The sequence below is a fragment of the Triplophysa rosa genome, linkage group LG20 (genome assembly GCF_024868665.1).
Source record: "Triplophysa rosa linkage group LG20, Trosa_1v2, whole genome shotgun sequence".
NCBI lineage: Eukaryota > Metazoa > Chordata > Actinopteri > Cypriniformes > Nemacheilidae > Triplophysa > Triplophysa rosa.
This window is the reverse complement of record NC_079909.1, coordinates 20,251,696-20,260,563: the sequence shown is the minus strand read 5'-3', so window position 1 is coordinate 20,260,563 and position 8,868 is coordinate 20,251,696. Positions and strand designations below refer to the sequence as shown.

At 38.6% G+C, this 8,868-nt stretch overlaps 1 pseudogene; it reads right to left on the bottom strand.

Annotated features, from left to right (window-relative positions):
- Positions 1–102: 102 nt before the first annotated feature.
- Positions 103–1,071, bottom strand: LOC130571664 (zinc-binding protein A33-like; annotated as a pseudogene).
- Between the last annotated feature and the right edge of the window lie 7,797 nt (positions 1,072–8,868).

Here is an 8,868-nt window from a genome sequence, read left to right as displayed (position 1 = left end):
AAGGGAGTGTTGGGATTCCCTGGAGATATTTATGATCCCTGTGCCACAAACACCAGACATTATCTTCAAAAAAATCTCCTGTCCTTGGGTTTGATGCTGTGGTTAATCCAATAATCCAGTTTGAATTGTCCCAGTCTCCACATCCCAGCAGCGTGTTCCTGAGGTAAAACCCTCTGAACCAAGGACACGGGAATGCTTCAATCTCGCAGGATTTCTTGGAAGTACAGTAGTTGCGAGGTCCGAGTGCTTCTCAGACTTGTCAGATCATCAGATAGGATAAGATATGAATTTGCAGTGTTGGGATCCAGAATCACGGGGGCTGATAAAATAATTTAAAGTTTTTATTTCATGTTAATCAAACCTACATAACCTATATATAGTATTGGTTTGCTAACGTCCCAAATAAATGACACGTGCAAGATGAAGTTCAGTTTAATCACCCATGCAGTTACACATATGAAGTGACCAGATGTGTTAAGCATTTGGTCATGACACTAAATATTCACCTTGATGTGATCAATCGTGCTATCGTGCTCCACTTTCATTTCTTCATCATGTTTAAGCTTCTCTTTTCAGGCCTTCAGTGCAGTAGTGATTTCCTCCTTGAATTTAAGGTTAAAACATGTTTGCATATTCATCTAAATAAAACATTGATGTCTGAGAGTAACTTGTCTTACCTTGTATGATGAAACAATTTCATTCATGGGGTGAAATGTGTGATTGACATGTTTCTGTGAATCTCTACACACTAAAAAAACAAGCTCTTTATCCTCCAGGCAGTAAAGATTGATTTTCTCATCGTGTCAACTGCAGGACTCCTCAAACACAGAGGTCATTTGAATGCTCCTCTGTAAAAATGCCTCACACAAGTTTTTTAATGCAAGATCACAAATGAGGCTTATCTCTTGAGGATTTTCTCCTGCGGACAGGACAGTCTTGAGTATTCATCCCTCTCCTGAATTGTTGGAGACATTCTTTACACAAATTATGACCACATGACAGAAAAACAGGATCCTTGAAGATTTTGTAGCACACGGGACAAGTGAGGTCTTCTTCAGGTTGTGAATCCATTCTCTGTTTTTACAACAGCTCAACCTTCCCACATTTTATTTCATTTACTTCAATTTCACTTGACTTTTATTTCACTTTTTGAGATTTTCCAATAAATGCAAGTGGTTCTTTTTTAAATCTGTTTTAAGAGTTTTCCAAGTCGAGTTCCAAGAAACTCCCAGAAACTGGGAAGACAATCAGTGTGGCAGGAAAGAGAGAAATAATAAGAGTCATTTAGGTTTAGCATTATTACAAGATTTTCTCTAAGATTGAGAGAATCATAATATCTATGTCATGAAATCATAACAGGGTTCTTCATGGGTCACTTCCTGCTAGGTTTCTATGGAAGCAAGGAGTCTGCCATATTTGATCAAATGTTTTAATAATATTGCCATGCTATTACTGTAAATATATATAATTATAGAGAAAATCTCATAATAACAATATCTTAATATTATGATTTCTTATCCGGTTGATAAGCCTGATGTCACGCACCACCATATGGGAGGTCATATAGGCTACTGGTTCCGGGTCCAAATGCTCAATAAGATGCAATAGGCAAACAACAACAAAATGTTAATATACTTTCATGTCAAGCTTTAAAACTATCGGAAACCGAGATCGTAACTCTTATCTTCGCTACGAAATCCCACATGGCCAGTCAGCAATTTCTTTTTCATAATTTATTCAAATATTGATGTCGGAAATTCCGTGAGCCTGGTGACTGTAATGTATATTTTGAGTTAAAACATGTTTCGCTTAAATATGCAATATGAGTAAACAGTGCTCATAAACAGCTGTAGCCACACTTGAAATGAATAGATGCTTGGATGTGGAAACTGTATTCCTCACGTCACCACTTAACAACCCAATAACAATATTTCTTCAAATTTCAACTGGGTAATCTCATAAGAAACATAGCCACTGCCACTGCACAAAGACAACATCCATGCTTTTTGCTGGTTTGTGCTGCTTTAATCTGCAGGTCATGTGCTGGTTTAAACTGGTGAAGAACCAGCACATGATCATCTTAAACCAACACATGATCATCTTAAACCAACACATTACCAGCTCAAACCAGCACATTATCATCTTAAACCAGTACATGAACCAACTTAAACCAGCACATGGCCATCTTAAACCAGCACATGGCCATCTTAAACCAGCACATGATCATCTTAAACCAGCACATGATCATCTTAAACCAGCACATGATCATCTTAAACCAGCACATGATCAATCAACTTAAACCAGCACATGATCAGCTTAAACCAGCACATGACCATCTTAAACCAGCACATGATCATCTTAAACCAGCACATGACCATCTTAAACCAGCACATGACCATCTTAAACCAGCACATGACCATCTTAAACCAGCACATGACCACTTAAACCAGCACATGACCACTTAAACCAGCACATGACCATCTTAAACCAGCACATGACCATCTTAAACCAGCACATGACCATCTTAAACCAGCACATGACCATCTTAAACCAGCACATGACCATCTTAAACCAGCACATGACCATCTTAAACCAGCACATGACCATCTTAAACCAGCACATGACCATCTTAAACCAGCACATGACCATCTTAAACCAGCACATGACCATCTTAAACCAGCACATGACCATCTTAAACCAGCACATGACCATCTTAAACCAGCACATGACCATCTTAAACCAGCACATGACCATCTTAAACCAGCACATGACCATCTTAAACCAGCACATGACCATCTTAAACCAGCACATGACCATCTTAAACCAGCACATGACCATCTTAAACCAGCACATGACCATCTTAAACCAGCACATGACCATCTTAAACCAGCACATGATCCATCTTAAACCAGCACATGATCATCTTAAACCAGCCAAGGGCCATCTTAAAAACAGATAAATGATCAATCTTAAAACCAGCACATGATCAGCTTAAACCAGCACATGACCATCTTAAACCAGCACATGATCATCTTAAACCAGCACATGACCATCTTAAACCAGCACATGACCATCTTAAACCAGCACATGACCATCTTAAACCAGCACATGACCATCTTAAACCAGCACATGACCATCTTAAACCAGCACATGACCATCTTAAACCAGCACATGACCATCTTAAACCAGCACATGACCATCTTAAACCAGCACATGACCATCTTAAACCAGCACATGACCATCTTAAACCAGCACATGACCATCTTAAACCAGCACATGACCATCTTAAACCAGCACATGACCATCTTAAACCAGCACATGACCATCTTAAACCAGCACATGACCATCTTAAACCAGCACATGACCATCTTAAACCAGCACATGACCATCTTAAACCAGCACATGACCATCTTAAACCAGCACATGACCATCTTAAACCAGCACATGACCATCTTAAACCAGCACATGACCATCTTAAACCAGCACATGACCATCTTAAACCAGCACATGACCATCTTAAACCAGCACATGACCATCTTAAACCAGCACATGACCATCTTAAACCAGCACATGACCATCTTAAACCAGCACATGACATCTTAAACCAGCACATGACCATCTTAAACCAGCACATGACCATCTTAAACCAGCACATGACCATCTTAAACCAGCACAGACCATCTTAAACCAGCACATGACCATCTTAAACCAGCACATGACCATCTTAAACCAGCACATGACATCTTAAACCAGCACATGACCATCTTAAACCAGCACATGACCATCTTAAACCAGCACATGACCATCTTAAACCAGCCAACCATGCTTAAACCAGCACATGATCAGCTTAAACCAGCACAAACCAGCATCAAAACACACCTAACCCAGCATCTGCAGTTTTGTCAACAGGGAGTGTCACTCTGAAAGCTCTGTAGACAGAGATGAGCCACAGATCCTGAGGTTAAACCCTAATGGATGAAACTAATAACAAGATGACGTGTAAAATGAACAAACACTGATGAAAAATGCATGAAAATCAAACACAGAAACCTCAGTTTTCACAATTCTAATAGAGGAGATGGTTTATAGTTCCAGTATCTGCTTTATGACTCTTCATGTTCAGTTCATTGTTATGTTTTTTAAACATTTGATTTGTTTTTAGGTCAGACAGGTGAAAGTTCTGTGAGTTTAGACATAATTACTCATTTATCAGTTCACATTTGTTAAAATGACATTTGATAGTTGTATTGAAACTGTATTTCTGTAGAATGTCTGTGACATATAAAGTGTCTCAGTCTTTATCAAAGTGCTCATGACGTTCATAATAAAATACATCAAATTCTTTTCAATTCTATTTCACACTTCATGGTGTATTTTTGAGATGAGCCGACAGTATCAGTGGATGATATTCTACAGTATATGAGTCAACATCCTTCTTTAAGATCAATGAGATGAGATCATGTGAAAGTGTAAATACAGATGATATGATTTTAATAAACACATGAATCTGATCACCACACAATATTTCTTATACAGTAGAAGAAACACTTTTGTTCTGCACATGTTGTTTTGTTGTTTGTGAAACATGTTGTGATAGATTTGTGAGTAAATCACTGACTGCATTTCAGATTCATCCAACATCTTTCTGAAATCTGCTTGTTGATGTCTTGATGTGTTTGGTTTGATAAATGCTGTGTTACACGTGCGGTTTCATCTGCACTACACAGAGATGATGATGTTTAATGCAGTTTTGAGGTTTCGTGTCATTAAGTGACTCAATCGCTCTCCATCTGATGTGACGTTTGAGTTCAGTCAGACTATAAAAGACCCACCAACAGCCCATAAACAACATCTGCATCACAACCTGACTCCAGGTATCATCATCATCACCACATCTGTCTGTCTGATCTGTAGATCGGATATTCATTCATCTCTATTTCTAGTGTGTTGAGAAGATCATGTATGAAATCAAGTCAAATGTAATTATTTATTGTGTTTTATTTCAGCTCCTCATCAAGTCTTCATTCATTTATAAACATCATCATCATCATCATCATCATCATCATCATCTGAACAACATCTGAGCATTAATGGATGTGAAGCCACAATCTGACTCCAGGTAACATCATCATCATCATCATCATCTGAACAACATCTGCATCACAATCTGACTCCAGGTATCATCATCATCATCATCATCTTCATCACATCTGTCTGTGTTTTAATCTCTAGTGTCTCTGAGAGTTGATGTGAAACACGTGATTAAATGTTCTTTGTCTTTGACTGAATGAAAGTGTTTATAAATGAGATGACGGGTGATATTAGTGATCTGATGAAATGTGCAGATGATATGCATTGGTGGGATGTGTGAAGGATGTTCAATCACTAGAAAGTCTTTTAATTTTCTCTTTTTTTGTAGTTTGGACAAAGGATAGAAAACCTGAAAACCTGAAAAGTGATCAAAACAAGAGATTGAGCAGGTGAGATCTCTTCAATACTTTGGCTTAGACCTTCATTCTCAATTCATCTTTGATAAATATTCAGACGGGACTCAAAACGCTTTTGTTTTCTTGCTGAAATTGAGGAGTTTTGATGTTTTAGCAAAGAAAGAAGCTTTGATGAAAAACACCAGATAGAAAAAGACTTTTATCCCAACTGCGGTGACTATCTTACACAGATTTGATGAGCAATCTTAAAGTTTGGATTTCTACAGTTTTTGTCTATTATATTGTTGTGTTGTTGTTTGTTGAACCTCATCCCAAATCTGTAATCAACTACATGATATTGTGTGTAAACATCAGTCACACATGAATGTGTATTTGTGTTTGTGAAACATGTTTCTTCACAGAGTCAAACTCACCACAGGTTTGTTATTATTTCAGTGCCGACTCTCAACACTTTCACATCACGACACGACACAACATCACCACCATCAATCAGACATCATGACAGACTACAACATCACCAACAACCAATCAGATTGGTCCAATGATTCACTGATACGTAAACAGATGGAGTTATCTTGGAGTTTTCGTGACAAACAGCCATTGGCTCGTTCAGTGTTCGTCTGGACTCTTTCAGCGGTTGAGATTCCGATCATGCTCTTAACTCTGTATGCGATGTGTTTTCTCATCAAGTCTCGTCGAGCTGCTTCAGTTTTTGTGATTCATTTGATTCTTTCAGATCTCATACAGATGATTTGTCTCATATTAATGACACGGGACTGGACGCTGATGTTGTTGTCTGCACATGGATATTCTCTGATTGTGGGAGTGTATTTGATGGCATGTGTGGCGTTTGAAAGATATCTTTTGGTGTCTCATCCTATCTGGTTCAAAACTCACCAGACACTGAAATCCTCCTGTTTGATTTCTCTCCTCATCTGGTTTGTGCCTCTGATCTTTGCGACAATAAGACCATCTCGTCTGTATCTCTGGCAGTCTGTAGCGTGTATGAGCCCCTATCCAGTGATCATTCTGTGTTTTGTTGGTACATGGAGGGGTCTTTCTCACGCCATATCACTGACGTCTCACAAACGCAGAATGATTTTGGGCACTTTGTTCCTCGTGCTGCTCAGTTACACGTTTATCATCCTCCCGTTCTCAGTTGTGTGTTTTATTAATAATATCACTAATAATGAGATTAGGAAAACTTTGTCATTTCTAAAAGTCTATAGATTTGCTGAATGTCTGCTGTAACTGAATCCTCTGGCTGACTGTTTATTGTATTTGTTCATGAGGACTGATGCTGCTGATGTATTGCCGTCTCTTCACTGCTGTCGTAGATCAGACACACATCAGATTTCTGTACGATACACAACCAGAACAACACAACCATCATCATAATGGACAGTAGACTCACGGCTGTGTCAAGTGTTTTCATGTGATTCTCACTTGTCTGTGTATCTTCATGTCTATTTGTGTATATTTGACAGACTTTTGTGTATTTATCTGCAGTAGTGTTTGTAGATGCATGATTAAAATACTGTATTAAGCGACACTATAACAACACATCATCAGAATAGTAGTTTGACAGGTTGAACTGTAGAAAAGAAGAAGAAACAGATTTTAGGAGTCTAGAATGAGTTATTTCACAGTTATTTCACACAGAGACACTGAAGTATTTCTATATGACTGTCTGTAATGTATACACATGTACAATAAAACACAATACTCTTCATGTCATGTGTGTGTGTGTTGTTCACTTGCCACTGATGTGACCCTGTCAGGAGCTCCAGGACTTTGTCGGTGTTGGGAGTTTAACAGCTTGTGTTTCTGGTAAAAATGTGTTGATGTCACTGAATGTCTCGTTTGAATGAACGACTGGCTGCTATCAGATGAGTTCTGATGTGTTGTGACGACTGTAAACTATCAGAGATCTTGATATATGATATATCACACATATCTGTACGGACACACAGTCTGAGGTCATTGGCAGAGGCTCTTTTCATTGGTTCTTTCTCTCAGAACCATTTGAATTGATGCACTTGTAAGGGTAGAGAGACTCACAGACAAGGGTTATCAGCCAGACAGGTTTATTTATTGACATTCAAGATGGCGCCGCGGATGGCTGCCTCGGTTTGGAGTGCTCTAGTACTTATGTCTTTTTTGTTTGTTTTTCCTGTTTTAAGCTACTCTTCTTTAATCACTTTTACCAGGGACGAATTGCTTAACATTAAGCAATGCCCTTCTATCAATCTTTTCCCTAATTTTGAAAATTCAGACGTCTTATTGGACATTTTACTCGGAGGAGCGGCAGCTCTGTACAAACGCTCTAAAAGACGCAAGCGGGGAAAGCGAGCGGGTGCGCTCGTCAGACTCCGACGACGCGGATTTAGGACCCCGCTGCCGAGTATACACCTGGCGAATGTCCGCTCCCTTACCAACAAAATGGACGAAATACTCTTACTCACCAGGACAAACAAAGATTTTTCCAACTCCGCTGCGCTGTGTTTCACAGAAACATGGCTCAATGACACCATNGACACCAAAGGAGTATAAACCGAACGTTTTACTTTGCGCGCGTCATTTTACCGAAGATTGCTTCATCAATCTTGGCGCCTTTACTGCAGGATACATTAAACGTCTTTCCTTAAAAGATGTTGCAATACCAACTTTATTTGGACCTGTAAACTCCACCGAATCACAACCTGTAAGTGTGACTATTTATTTTTGTCTTTACTTAAAATTAAATTTGTGTGACATTATCTCATGTCTGTGTTTAGCTAACGTTACCGTTATTTTTGGGGTTGTTACTGTTTGTTTACCTAACGTTAGCTATAAACTCGTTGCGCTAATGTAAGTGTTCAACCATATTAACTCGCAAAGTCTTTATTTCAAGAACTGCGTGGTGTACTATAGTTATGGTGACGTGAGGAATACAGTTTCCGGGTCCAAGCATCTATTCATTGCAAGCGGGGCTACAGCTGTTTATGAGCACTGTTTACACATATTGCATATTTAAGCGAAACATGTTTTAACTCAAAGTATACATTAGTAATACAGTAATAGCATGGCAATATTATTAAAACATTTGACCAAATATGGCAGAATCCTGAACAGGACATGGCCCATGAAGAACCCTGTTATGATTTCATGACATAGATATTATGATTCTCTCAATCTTAGAGAAAATCTTGTAATAATGCTAAACCTAAATGACTCTTATTATTTCTCTCTTTCCTGCCACACTGATTGTCTTCCCAGTTTCTGGGAGTTTCTTGGAACTCGACTTGGAAAACTCTTAAAACAGATTTAAAAAAGAACCACTTGCATTTATTGGAAAATCTCAAAAAGTGAAATAAAAGTCAAGTGAAATTGAAGTAAATGAAATAAAATGTGGGAAGGTTGAGCTGTTGTAAAAACAGAG